Here is a 15,229-nt window from a genome sequence, read left to right as displayed (position 1 = left end):
CCCTCTGCCAAGTCACAGTGACTCAGTGTCTCCAGAATGGGGGACTTTGGGGATAAGCATATAACAGCCTTTGGAAGCAACATTTGGGTTTGGCTCCCTGTGGTGCTGGTCTGACTTTCAAGCAACAGTGGGGCTTCTAGCTCTCAGCATTTCAATATAGTCCTAGAACTTATTTCGTATGACATGTCTTTAAAATCCATCAAGAAAAATCTATTACACTTTACAGAAAAGCCTTATAAGGGTCTTAAACCTGTAGCAGCCTGTGCTCCAGTATTAAGGCAGTTACCCCCCTCCACGACTGGCTGCTTTTCAAATGGCTGCAGCCTGTTCTGTCTCTGCAGGTACAGCATCTCCCAGGTCTCACTCCACCTTGGCAACTGCCCAAACCAAGGACAGCTCTTGCAGCATTCCCCTTTCAGCTCCTCAGAGATGGATGAGCAGGAAAGCATTTTTAAGTCTCAACAGATCAAAGGGAAAACAAAATCGGAGATGCAATACAGAGGCAAAAAGGCTTCACAGCTTGTGACTGAAAAGCAGCGCTCTGAGTCGTAAAATGGTTGTTATAGGGACATTTTGGAATTAAAAGTTGGCGAATAATAGGCTTCACAGCTTGTAACTGAAAAGCTCTGCTCTGAGTCATAAAATGGCTGTTATAGGGACATTTTGGAATTAAAAGTTGATGAATAATTTCAGTTTATTGTGCATGAGGTACAGGCATTCCATTCCATGGTTGCAATACTAGAGCAGCATCTGAAAGTGAAGATAGATTTGATACATCAGCTCATGACGAAATAGTCATTAAAGTATCAACCACCTTTAGCACAAAAGGATGGCATCTGAACTCCAGAGCCAGAAGGGGAAGCCTGAAGTTCCTTTTCCACACCAAGATCACAGATTTACAGAATAGCTGAGGTTGGAGAGCACCTCTGGAGATCACCTAGTGAAATCCCCTTGCTTAGAACAGGGTAACCTACAGCAGGTTGCTCAGAACTGTGTGCAGTCATGTTTTAAATATCTCCAAAGATGAAAGATTTACACTGCTCCCTGGTTAATCTGATTCAGTGTTTGATCACCATCACAGCAAGAAAACCCAACTTCATATGTTCAAGTGGAATTTCAATTTGAGCTTATTACTTTGTCCTGTCACTGGGCATCACTAAGAAGGAGGTAGCTTCATCTTCTTTACTTCTTCCCATCATCACGCATTTACACATTGATGAGATTTTTCCTGAGCTTTCCATTCTCCAGGATAAAAAACAATCTCTCTCAGTCTCTCCTGTTACCCCTGATGCTCTGAACCCTCAGTATTCTTGGTGGCTTTTTGCTAGACTCTAGTACATTCATAACCCAGCACTGAGCCCAGCAGTCCAAATAGGCCTCATGGGTGCTGAGTAGAGAGGATGGATCACACACCTGCTGGCAACAGTACTAATGCAGCTCAAGATGTTACTGGCCTTCTTTGCTACAAAGGCCTATTCCAGGCTCATAACCATCTCACTGACTACCAGGGCCCTTGGATCCTTCTTTGCAAAGCTGCTTTCTAGCCAGTTAGTCTCTCGCATTTACTGATGCCAGGGGTTATTCCTCCCTGCATGCAGGATTTTGCACTTCCTCTTGTTGAACTCCATGAGTTTCCTGTTGGCCCATACCTCCAGCCTGCTAAGATCCCTTAGGATATTGGTGTGGTGCAAACAACTGGCATATCAGGCCAGTCCTTTGTATCATCTGCAAACTTGCTGAGGGTGCACTCTAACTCATCATCCAGGTCATTAATAAAGATGTTAAACAGGATTGGTCCCAGTATTGGAGGGAGGCTGTATCTCACGTTCAAAAAAGGACAACGTATTAAATGAATAAAGCAAAGCAGTAAAAATCTAGCCTTTGATCAGGTTCTCTACTATAGGAATCTTCTTTATATACTTCCACCAATGCAGCTGCTTCGTAGGGACAAATGGAGTCTTTCAACACAACCAATATGGGTGATGATCAGGGGATTTGCTTGAATACCAGAATTCCTCTGAACCAAAATACTAACCTAGGCACAATCTAAACCTCAGATAGTTAAAAAAAAAAAAAAAGCCTGAAAACTGTGAGGAAACCAATCTCTTTGTCCTTACACCTTTACATCATTTATCTTTAGGAATAAGGAAGTAGTTTCTAAGGGGTACCAGAGGAATAAGGGTCTGGAGAAATAGGCAGGGAGTGACTACATGTATGTATGTGCATACATATATGTGTGTGTATGTGTGAACGCATAATTTTGTTCTTTTCACAAAGCTCATGAAATGTAGGTCATGTAAATCCTTTTTCTTTTTCTATGTAAAGAAACATACCTCACTTTTTGTAGGCTCAGTTTAGCATTCACTAAATTAATGGAGTAGCCTTGTCAGTTCAGCCAACACTTGATGAAAACCATATATTACAACAAAGCACAGCATTTGGTGGCCTAGTCTTGCATGAATAACTTAGAACACAGCTATGAATAGATATTTAATATTGCCTTGTAAGCTATTGATTCAAGGAAATAGTGTCAAAAAGTCATAATTAGGTTTACAAACTTTAGTTGTTTCATAATGTGTACAATGTGTATACAACTGTCAAGTAGTTTTCTATTAAAATTTTCTATTATTTATCCAGCGGTAATGAAGATAAAATTTACCTCATTGAAAAGTAAATGCAAATCAGATTAATTGAATATCTTTATGATTGAATATCTTTAAAAGCCGTTTTTACTTTTCACAAATGTTGCTTCCTTAGACTATTAAAATTACTTGAATTAAAAATGTGACAGATATTTACCTCCTTATCAGATGAAGATTTGCTAGAGTAAGGAATTGAGGGTTTTCTCAGTCATCAGTAACATAGAATTTTCTCTCACTGTAGCAATTCACATTTAATCAAATCAGTGCAAAAGTAGCAACTAATTCTATACTGTGCCAAGATTGTATAATATAACCAACCTTCTATCTGACTATAGCTGCTGTATGATAAATCAGATAGTACTAACACTCTCGACTACTGCAAAATAGCCCAAAGGCAATAATTCTCAGGATTCACCATGTCTGGGACAGGCTGCTGTTCCAGATGAAGTACTCATGGGGAAAGGTGAAAGCCCAAAAAGCTTTTGCCCCTCCATCCACACTTGTGCAGGTCACAGTGCAGTCAGGTGATGACTGGGCACTGGCATCTCTGTGAAGCTTTCCCTTTGTTGCATTCAATCAGTGACAGTGCCCGACTTGACTTAGGCTTTTAAAAATCATGCATTAGAGCTGAACAACAGTGAGCCTCTTCCTGCAACACATTCAGAGCTCCTTTTCTTTTACCTCACATCTTGAACATACTTTCACCTTGGCTTTATAGCAGTAAGATTCAGTTTGGTTTTCTTTTAGTGAAGCTAGTTTTGGGGCTGTTAAAATACCAGAAGATTCACAGGAAACTAGTAGGACTGGTGGCACTGTATCATAATAAGACGTCTATAGGACACCACTGGGCATTGTCTGTATAAAAATTTTGTAAGAACTTCCATTAGCGATGTGCTTTGCATCCTTTTAGATTGTTTAAATCAAAAAGGGATCCATTTAGGCGTAAACCCAAAGCATGTTCAGTTGGCACTAATTTTCTAGGAAAATTCAAGGTGGGAAAAGGGTTTGTCTAAACATGAAAGTTTTTTTTTTGATTTTTTTTTCTTTTTTTAAAGTAATTGCTTAACAATTTTCTAAGCACCAACTTAGTCTCTTGTTGAAATATTCTTTTACTTTACTCTTTGCTAAAAAGTCATGCAGTGTGTGGCCTAAAATGTGAACTGTAATCCCAAGACACAGAAAGGAAGCAACATCTGCCTTGATGCTGTTAATAGTTCTGACATACAAGTTGAAGCCTATGAGTGATTCCTTTTTCTGTGTGCTCAGTAGCTAGCCTAACATCACAGCAGAGACACACAACCATGTGACACAGCAGAGGACGGGTATGAAGTGACACAGCTGAAAGGCAAGACATCTTACCTGTGCTGCTGGGCTTTCCTTTCACACTGCTAGATCTCAAATGTGGTTGATTTATTCTCTGACTAACAAGGAATACCTGTAAAAGGGACCTCGGTTTTCAAACAGCCTAGTTACTTTCATAGAAAATAAAATACTGCCTCCTAGTTCTTTTGTCTTCTATGCCTTTTGCCTCAAGATCGTTTTGTCTGGAGTCCAGTCTCTGTAACCTGAGAGACACTTAGGCTTGAGGAGTTTGTTTTACTCTTTTAAGTGGGCCCATATATTCTGGAAGAAATACTGAAAGATATTCCTTCCACTTCTCATTACTCCATGAAATACAGGAAACAAGTTGTACCCAACTGATATTAGACTGAATTTTCTAACATAAACCATCAGCTACATAAGCTTCAGTTTGATTAGGGGTGCACAGCCATATCCATGAAGATAATTCTGGCTGCATTTAAGCAGATGCTCTCTAACAGGCACTGGAAATTTATTTCTTTATTGCTCTTCATAATATATGCTCATGCAGTGAGTTACTCTTCCTTATAGTGAGTTATACTGGTGCCTGGTGACTTCAGATTCAAGTGGCTCACAAAGCTGTTTCTTTGCCCCTCAGATTAATTAATTATTTGTGACAGACTCCAACTTTATTCTTATTTTGCATCTCTGGGGCTCTATATATCACCATCGCAATAGGCAGAGCAATAGGATTTACACCACTTGGACTTTGTTTTGAACAACAGCCTAAGTTCAGGGGAGGTGTATGATAAGGGTTAGAAAGACTTACAGTAAAAGCCACATGCACTGTCTGAGGCAGAGTGAACTTGGGACCCTCTTAAGAGCAAAGATATGGTTTGACTCCTGACTCTGGCAATAATTGCTAGTCCTGTTACCCTGTTCCCTAAATTTATGTTCCCTAAATTTATGTTATCCATAAATTGATATTGATAGTCCCTTGTCTCCCAGAATATTCCAATACATGGTTAGAAATTATTAATATCTTTGTTATATTGAGTAACTAGAAAATATTAAATGTTACCTATAAGACAAAGAGGACATTTACAAAATGTCTAGAATTGTCTAGAAAGAACTGTGGAATGAATGTTAGATGAAATAAGTTTTTTTAATCATCAGATATGCGATGCTGTACAATGTACTTTCAATAGCACAACTTAAGGATAAAATCCCCCAAGTAGTGAAGAGATCCAGCAGAAAGTACATCTGATGGGTAAGGAATATCTCCTTCAACTCCTTCCTAGAATGTAAAAAAATGCAAGTATCTCACCACTCTTCCCCTCAAATTTCTAGTACTGTGTGATTATTTTATTCTTGTATACCCCTGAAAAGAAAACCTGACTAATCTTAAGCTAATTAGGTAAAAAAATATTTTCTCAATGCAAAGAAATATCTTACAGAAACCACAGTTCACAGTGCATGCTTTTCACACTGCTGTAAGGTCCCTAAAGCAGCAGTTACATGTATTCTGAATAGAGAGTGACTCTAGTATGAATAAAAAATTGTACCACTTTCTGAAGTTTTCTTGGTTGAGGCAAACTGGAAATTATATCAGAAGATATAGGGTTTAGCCACACTGTACTCTTAATGAACTTTGTTCTTTTGTTACTATTTTACAGAGAAAAAAATACTAAAAAATGGAAATCAGTTCAAGTATCTCAGTTCAGTTCATCTCTTTTTAGTTTTAGAAGCCCCAGATTTAAATGCTGTCATATCATGAAAGTCAGAGACCATTCTTCCTTCTGTAACAAGATTTTAATGATGCTACAAAAAAAAAAAATAAAATTGAAGGTATGATCCATCTGCAATTCACAGAGAGGGCAATTAAGAGAAAGGACAGCAATCTTTTCTGAGCTAATCACACCCAACTTCTCAGTTTCCATTACACTAACAGGTCTCTGCTGACTTTGCCTTTTCAGCACTGAACTACTCTGTCACTGATATGAACTGTTCCTGATATGTAATTAATTCATTGCTTAATTTCTATTTCACTTAGAATGAAAACAACCACTATCATAAACACTGTTAAGTTTGTTTTATATCATTATTTCCTTTTCTTTACAAAGCTCTATGCTTATTTTATAATTTCCAGGAGATAGAAAAATAAGCTTTACTCTTTTTTGGAAACATATCATGCACACCTTCAGATCACAGATTAGCCCAGAAAATATTTTCACTTGGGAATTTTGTTCAAATGGTTGACTGTGCAATTTGAATGAAGTCACTAAAGCTGCCTACAATATTTATTTCTTGAGGATATAAAGGAATATCCTTTGCAGTACAGGATTCTGCTGACACAGCTGCAACAAGGATATATGGAGTCCCTAGGCTACAGGATCCCTCACAGACAAAAAAAAATTGATCAACAATACTCTACTGTTAAGCAGGATTGTTCATTTCATCCATGGTATGAACACTTTTCAGACTGTATAGACAGAAAATGTACCTTTCCCACTTAGACCACTTATCTTGGAAAACACATTTCTATTTCAATCAACAGTCTCAGATCCTCCATCAGTGTAATCCATAAGACTTTCTTCCTCCACACTGCATATGATAGAACTAGAGAAGCAAAACCTGCAAGGCTGCTCTCACATCACAGGGCAAATTGTTTCCCACACATCATCAGTTAATGCAATTGGCTTTTCTTCTTGAACTTGGATATAGACTATGATCGTCTCCACATGGGCCAACAGAGCTATTAAGATGTCTGTGTTTCAGCATCAGTGTTCTGGCAATGTATTTAAGACTAAGTAGAGTCAGTAAACTTAATGGCTCTGAATAAAATTTCCAGATTGACTTTACTTTTTAATTAATTACAAGGGCTTGCATGCTATCTTTACAGGTGCAAGGCTGGACTTAAATAAAGTATATTATCATTAACTGCTAAAAGGAAGAGAACTTAAAAGCCAAAACTATAGGTTTACAACAAAATAAATCAATTAAAATCAATAAAAGGGGACATTATTACTAACTTACATTATGAAGGAAGAAATTAATGCAAGGATGGCAGACCAAGGGAGCATGTAAAAAGAAATTTTAAAACAGTGTCAGATACATATGTTAGTATTTTACTTTTCAGATTTTCTTAAACTTTTTATTGCTCAGAATGAAGGAAGCTGACCACTGTGGATTCTATGAAATGAAGAATTCCTGCCTGGGGCCAGAGAGTGTAATGCTGCTCTTTGCAATTTGTAATGTCCTATTATAAATACTCGTTCCATGCAGTCCAAGATGTAAGTAACTGCACAAAACCATTGATTTTGGAAAAGCAGTTCCACACTAAAAAAGTCACTGCAAAACATCAACTGTTTAAGGCTCTGCATCTTAGGTGTCTCAGTGGCTGTAAATCATGTACGTTCAAAGCACAAGTTTCTTTCTCTTCCCAACATATGACCAGAAGGACCTCTTGGGATAAGAAACTTCTGCTGTGTTCCTCTTGGTTCATCCTCAGAAAGATGATTCATTTGAATCCATATTTCTAAATATGATAACCAAAAGGAAAGTAGCAGAAGTTTCTTATTCCAGTGAGAAAAGCAACATGAGCTAGCAGTGTGCGCTCACAGCCCAGAAAGCCAACCATATCCTGGGCTGCACCAAAAGGAGTGTGACCAGCAGGTCGAAGGAGGTGATCCTGCCCCTCTACTCTGCTCTTGTGAGACCTCACTTGGAGTATTGTGTGCAGTTCTGGTGTCCTGAGCATAAAAAGGACATGGAACTGTTGGAACAAGTCTAGAGGAGGGCCACGAGGATGATCAGGGGACTGGAGCACCTCCCTTATGAAGACAGGCTGAGAAAGTTGGGGTTGTTCAGCCTGGAGAAGAGAAGGCTGCGTGGAGACCTCATAGCAGCCTTCCAGTATCTGAAGGGGGCCTATAGGGATGCTGGGGAGGGACTGCTCATTAGGGACTGTAGTGACAGGACAAGGGGTAATGGGTTAAAACTTAAACAGGGGAAGTTTAGATTGGATGTAAGGAAGAAGTTTTTTACTGTGAGGGTGGTGAAGCACTGGAATGGGTTGCCCAGGGAAGCTGTGAATGCTCCATCCCTGGCGGTGCTCAAGGCCAGGTTGGAGAGAGCCTTGGGTGACATGGTTTAGTGTGAGGTGTCCCTGCCCATGGCAGGGGGATTGGAACTAGATGATCTTAAGGTCCTTTCTAACCCTAACTATTCTATGATTCTTGTGAAAAAGACTCCTCGTAGAAATATTTAGATAGGGCACAATGACTCAGAGCTGACTCTGAATGGTAGTGGAGTACCTCACCTGGCTACCTAGATTTGCCAAAGGTTAGTGTTAAAATAGTCATATAGTTACCATGGTTATCTGCTCAGTAACTAAACGGCATACAGCCTTGAATTTTGTGGCACGTACTTAAAAATGACTAAAGCCTGCTTAGACATAGACAGTCTACCATCAAATTTGAGAAACATGATAAACTTGCAGCAGTACATAGTGTACCAGTGCTTCATGTTGATATTTAATGTCCTAATTAAATAAAATACTACCAAGAGCAATCTGCAACTGCTTGTGGTTAGTGGCTCCTCTCTGTGGCTCTTCTTAGCCAGCTCAGATATTGTTAACTAGCATGTGCTTCTGCCTGGGAGGTCTGAGGACTGGAAGGAAATGTTTGAAAATGTCATGAGGCTGTTCTGATACGAGAAAACTGTCTCAGTAACTAAGACTGGTCTGGCCTGTAGAAACCTAAGGATGCCAGTCAGCCACCAAAGCGAGAGAGGCTTGTCACATCTCCGCCAGATTTCAACCATAAAGCTTCTTTTGTCCTCAAAAAGGAGCCAGTTTTTTTGAAGTCTAATTGATGTCACTGCCTGAATGAAAAGCTGTAACACAATATAGGCACATCTGGAAGAAAACCACAAACAGCTGAAGATTTGCTCCTTCATATGACAGTGTTTACAGGTATTAGCTCTCCTCCTTTCTTTATTTTTTCAGTACAATTGGTCCATATACAATCATTGCACATACACAAAATTGGTTTGGTTTGTAGCTGAACAAAATTGTTAATTTCCCTTCAATACTGAGCCAACACACAGAGCTGTGCTGAGCTCGTGTGCAGTGACAATGAATACAAACTAAATATACCCTGGTTTCTATATTATAGATGAAGATGCTTGGCTATAATTCACAGAAAGCATAAGAAACATACTTCTATCAGCTTTAATGTTGACTGTTGCTCCGCTGCTACAAATGAAGACTGAGTTTTGGCTGTATAACCACAAGTTCGCTGACAGTTTTTGTTCTGGTTTACAGCAGGAGACAGAAGGGAGTGCAGCCCAGCCTGTTGACAACATAGTGTTAAATGAAAGAATAATTAAGATACTGGTAGGCTGAGTGAACAGAAGAAGCTTGAGGGCATGCAGAGGTAACACTGCTTCAAGAAAGAAGTGGCAGTTTTACTGAAGCATTTTCCAGCAGGAAGGACACTGCATTACCTGAGACATTTTATTGCCTTTTCCTTTTCTCCACAACTTTGCACCCCTCTCTTTATACCTTTCTTTTAACTAGAGAAGCAGTTTCAGGAAAATTCACTCCTTCTAAAGTTCCTGGCACAAGGGTTACTCTACAAACCCCATGTCAGGAAAAACCTCCATATTAAAAATGAAGAAGCAGTGGCTGTGCATTGTGACATAGGCCATTGGCCAAGCTTGTCCAGACTAAGTGACTGGTGCTGAAGGGGCAGGAGCAGTGGGCAGATTGTGACACTGTAATCACACAGTTGTAGAATAATTTAGGTTTTAAGTGATCTCTGGGGTCTACCCAGTACAACCCTCTACTCAAAACAGGTCTAATTGGATGAGGTTGCTTAGGGTCATGCCCATCTGAGTCTTGAACAGCTCCATGAGCAGAGATGCCACAGCCTCACTTGGCTCCTGCTCCACTGTTTTTCTGTGTAAATATAAAACATAAAAAAACATTTTTCTTTCATATCTAATTGGAACTAACTTCATATTTTTTTTTCTGCGTTCAAACCCTACCCTCTAATGCCAACAGGAAATACAAGAAATAAAGGTAAGATTAAAAATTTATACCTACTGATGGAACTTTAATCTTAGTATATGCTATAATCTTAACATATGGTATAAATGAGGGTTCTATTTGCTGCAAAAATCCTAATATAAAATATCTAAATTATTATATTAAATATGTAATGGTTTAAGATAAAAAAATACTTTTAGCTGAAACATTTCTCTGCACCTAAGTTTGAACGTAATAGTTTTGATTCCCAGCACTCTTCTGCTGGCTGAAAAACTGTCCCATCAGCCACCGAGCATGATATTGCATCTACTTAGCAATGGCTAGAGATCACAGATGGTTGTAACCAACTTAACATCCAACATGTATTCTTTGGATTCAAGGTATAAAAGGTTGGGCTGTTCTGCTATCTCCATAAAAGCTCATGCAGTAGACTTAGATACATGGAGATAACTGGATATGTTTCAGTTTTATTATATTCTTTATCATTTAGATTATTTTTTTTCTTTATACATCACTGAACAGCCTTCCATCATGTTGTTGTAAGGGCATATTTTCAATGTACTTCAAAGAGTACCAATAAACTTTTAAGAAATTTACATCATGTTTATTGAGATGTTCCATCACAAAATGAAATTTGTATGAGTGTTCTTAGATGTAAGGATGCTTCTTCTCAATACCTGCTTGCTGGAGGGTGGTAAGCATACTTAGTAGGTACTATTATTTATCCTAGACTTGCTATATATAATGAATTTGCCTCCCCTAACTGTAGTGTTAAACTTTGATGTACAAATAGGTAGAATTCCATGATATTATGGATATTTTATTCTAAATGGATTTCAAAATAATGCATGCCTCTGTTTATCCTTACTGTTTGCAGGACATACTATGAAGCAAGAAAGTAACCTTTTCCAGTTATAGTCTCTGGCTGTCAAAGAGAGGCTTATCATAGTTTTGTGAGGTACCGTCATGATTTGTTTCCTTTCACCACAAGTATAGTGATGTTCTGGCTTCACTCCCAGAAGCCAACAAATTACTTACAGGATGTGAGAAAAAAGAAATGGGAGATGAGCCACAGCAAATGAGGAAGACAGGGGAATCTGTACAAGGATAAGATTTGGTCTAAGTTAGAACAAATCTGTGGAAGAAACATCTTTGGAAATCTTCTGTGTTGGTTATGCTGTGTCACAACCTCCACCAAGTCCTGATCAACACTGTTTTTTGTGGTTCCCATCTTTATTATTTGGGCTGACTCACAGTAAGCTTGCTTCAGCCTATTACGAAGTTTAATTAAAAATGTTGAGGAATCTTGCGCATATTTTCCAATGTTTATAATTTTTAGACACACAGTTCAGTGTTTTAAAACAAGACAAAAATATTACTATATCATTTTTCAACATACAAAAACTGCTAAAAGGGTGCATGAGATCAGTGACAAAAAGGGCCCAGAATTTCCATCAGTTTTGTGATTTTCCAGGCTCTTTCTCTTAAACCATTCTAGCAGTTCCAGCTCTGACACCAACAGAAGAAACCAGAAAAGTGGGTCTATCTGCTTTTAGTTCTCAAAATAAATTAAACAAATTACCTAAAAAGAAGTCATAGAAACATAGAATCATAGAATAGTTAGGGTTGGAAAGGACCTTAAGATCATCTAGTTCCAACCCCCCTGCCATGGGCAGGGACACCTCACACTAAACCATGTCACCCAAGGCTTCGTCCAACCTGACCTTGAACACTGCCAGGGATGGAGCATTCACAACCTCCCTGGGCAACCCATTCCAGTGCCTCACCACCCTAACAAGAAAGAATTTCCTCCTTATATTCAATCTAAACTTCCCCTGTTGAAGTTTTAACCCATTATCGCTTGTCCTATCACTACAGTCCCTAATGAAGAGTCCCTCCCCAGCATCCCTATAGGCCCCCTTCAGATACTGGAAGGCTGCTATGAGGTCTCCACGCAGCCTTCTCTTCTCCAGGCTGAACAGCCCCAACTTTCTCAGCCTGTCTTCATAGGGGAGGTGCTCCAGTCCCCTGATCATCCTCGTGGCCCTCCTCTGGACCTGTTCCAACAGTTCCATGCCCTTTTTATGCTCAGGACACCAGAACTGCACACAGTACTCCAGGTGAGGTCTCACAAGAGCAGAGTAGAGGGGCAGGATCACCTCCTTCGACCTGCTGGTCACACTCCTTTTGGTGCAGCCCAGGATATGGTTGGCTTTCTGGGCTGCGAGTGTACACTGCAGCCAGCTCATGTTCAAGTCCTGTATTTGTGATGGAAACAACAGGTTGATTTCTCCTCCTCCTGCTTTACTGCTACCCTCATGACAGAGCTGCTTGGCAGCCTTAAATAGGACATGACATGTTATCATCTTTCCTCCCCTATCCCTTTCTTGTCCTTCACGGAATCTCAACACAAATGCCTTATACCAAAGAATTTGTTTTTTTTCCTGCTCCAGGCACCTCTCTTTGCCTTTCTCCTACTCACTGTTATTGTCACTTTTGCTCTTTTCACTGCTTTTTGGCAACAACATTGGTATGTTCTATTACTACTGAGAAGCTCCCCCAAACATCTGAGAAAAATACACAAACCACACAACATTACACTTGACAAAATGTATTTTATCACCTATCACAGCTGAAATTATGAAAAAGCTGTTCTAGAAGACAGAAGGATTTCTACATGTTCTAGATACCATCTCAGTCTGGCATAGGTCTATTAGGTACAGTGTAAGGCAGCAAAAAGAAGAGAGCAGCAATAAACCTACTGTTTAACCTCATGGACTTGAAACAGACAGTGTAATCGGGATGATGACATATGGTGCTCTATGCTCAGTGCTATCTTCTGTAATAACACTGCCTACACTATGGAAGTTCACCCTAAATATGTCAGGTTTTGCCAGCTATTGACAATGCCAACTTTCTTTTTCTTACCAAGGTGTAAAATAAATGGCCCAAAGACACAATTTTTCTCTTTCTAGCTCAGAGGTTATTTTGTTCTAACCCACACAGCAGATTACACAGAGTTTAGGGGCACACACCATCTTTAGTCACGCATGTGGCAGAGAACAAATGGATTTTTTCCTAAAATATGGCTTTATTGTTATGTGTCAATTGATATAAGATTATCAAAGGCTCTATAAAGAAAGCTTATTCTTAATATGTACGTTCTATCAGTCAAGATTTGGCTAGGAGTTCTGAATTATGTCCACATCCTTTTGTCTTGCAAAGCAAACATCAACAAAAGCAAAAGTCTTGAGCTGTTCCATCTAGAATCTTTCTGGTGGACCTGACGAACGACATGTTGCTACGGGAGAAAAGAAAGGAATGTTCAAATCATTTACTTGAATTTTTCCACGGCATTCACTATTTCTGCCCAGAATTATATCTGTGATATAATAGCAAAGTTCCAAATGAACTATTAAAATTACTTGAGCCCTTCCTGGAGGAAGGCATTAGCATAATACCAGTTGGTAAAACACATGAAATGCACTTCCTGTATTGTTTGGTTTTGGATTTGCTAGGGGTTTTTTGTTTACCTTTAATATTTCTTAATGTTTTTGAATAACAACATACAGGTATCAGATAATCTGAAATACAGTCACGAGAGAGCACTGTCTCACAAATACTGGTACCTTAAGGGGGCCTACAAGAAATCTGGAGAGGGGCTTTTTACAAGGGCATGTAGTAACAGGACAGGGGGTAATGGCTTTAAACTGACAGAGGGGAGATTTAGATTAGATATTAAGAAATTCTTCACTGTGAGGGTGGTGAGGCACTGGCACAGGCTGCCCAGAGAAGCTGTGGCTGCCCCACCCCTGGTAGTGTTCAAGGCCAGGTTGACCGGGGCTTGGAGCAATCTGGCCTGGTGAAAGTGTTTCTGCCAGTGGTAAGGGGGTTAGAAATAGATGAGCTTTAAAGTCCCTTCCAACCCAATACTTATGGTACTTTTTAAGAGCACCTCTAATATTATCCATCTTCTCTCCTTACCTATTGTCCTGTTGCTGTGGACAATGACCTGGCATCAGTTATTGCACACACTGACTCTTGGCTGGACTACGAGAACTGAAATAACTGGATGTAAATCCTCCAGCACTTAGAAAAAACTAATTAGTGTAAAATGCTGAAGCCATCTCCTCAACAATGCAGACTACACCTCTGGTATAACAAGCACAGCAAATCCATTATTTATGTTGAATTTGCAAAACCATAAGTAATCCGGTTCACAAAGAGGCTGTTCTAGAACCACAAAATGCCTACCTGTCTATAATAAGAACTGACATTTGTTGTTACTGCCCTCTGATATATAGGAACTTTTCTTATTTCAAAGCCAGGTCTTTCCATTTAAAACCTTTATATTGCAGTAACAAAACAGGACACTGACTGCACACATTATGAAGTTATAAAGATACTGGAACAAAAAAATTCAAGCCCTTATTTTTTTATATATTTTTTCAATTTATTAATAATTTTCATATATATTTATTTATGGCTTGAGCAAAGACAAAAGAAAAAAATCTAACTCATCCCTGATCATACGGTCATCATAAGAATCAGATCTATAGTCTTCCCAGCAGCAATAAGATCCAACCTTTTTCATGAATACATTTCATCCTGTACAGATGTGAGATTTCATACTTATGGACTTACTTATGTACAGAGAAAATAAGTTAGCTCTGAAACTAGCAATGGTCTTTTATATTACAGGAATGTGAGTCATTTGTTTCTTAATCTAAGCATATATACATTCATACATACATATATATATACGTATATAATTTTATACCCTGTACCATTTTTTTAATTAACATACAAATGCTAGGTATTTTCCACTCTATTACAAAGTCATTAAAAATTATTTATGGTTTCACTGAAAGACCATGTGAATTAATATTTATTTATAGTGCTTAAAATAAAATAAAAATATATATAAAAATATTTTGCTACTAACCCCATTACTCCTATTAATGTAAACCTTAAACAGTTTGAAAGATCAGTATATGATCTTAATTGACAGAATTTGTTAGTATTAAAATAATATAAGGGGCACTGTACTGATAAATAAATGGTCTTGCAGCGTATCCATAATGTTCCAAACACTTTTAAGCAATCACTTCCCCATATACTACTCTGGGCCACTTAAATTAATGGCAGCAGCATGTTAATGGGTTAACTACATAATTTTTTACTGGTGAGTGGGAGTCAGGGAAATATTGGAAGATTTTTTAAAATATTTATTTGA

This window comes from Pezoporus flaviventris, unplaced genomic scaffold, assembly GCF_033815535.1.
Source record: "Pezoporus flaviventris isolate CSIRO_AGI_PZ_B2104156 unplaced genomic scaffold, CSIRO_AGI_Pfla_v1 ptg000057l, whole genome shotgun sequence".
Taxonomy (NCBI): domain Eukaryota; kingdom Metazoa; phylum Chordata; class Aves; order Psittaciformes; family Psittacidae; genus Pezoporus; species Pezoporus flaviventris.
This window is presented reverse-complemented; position numbering follows the sequence as displayed.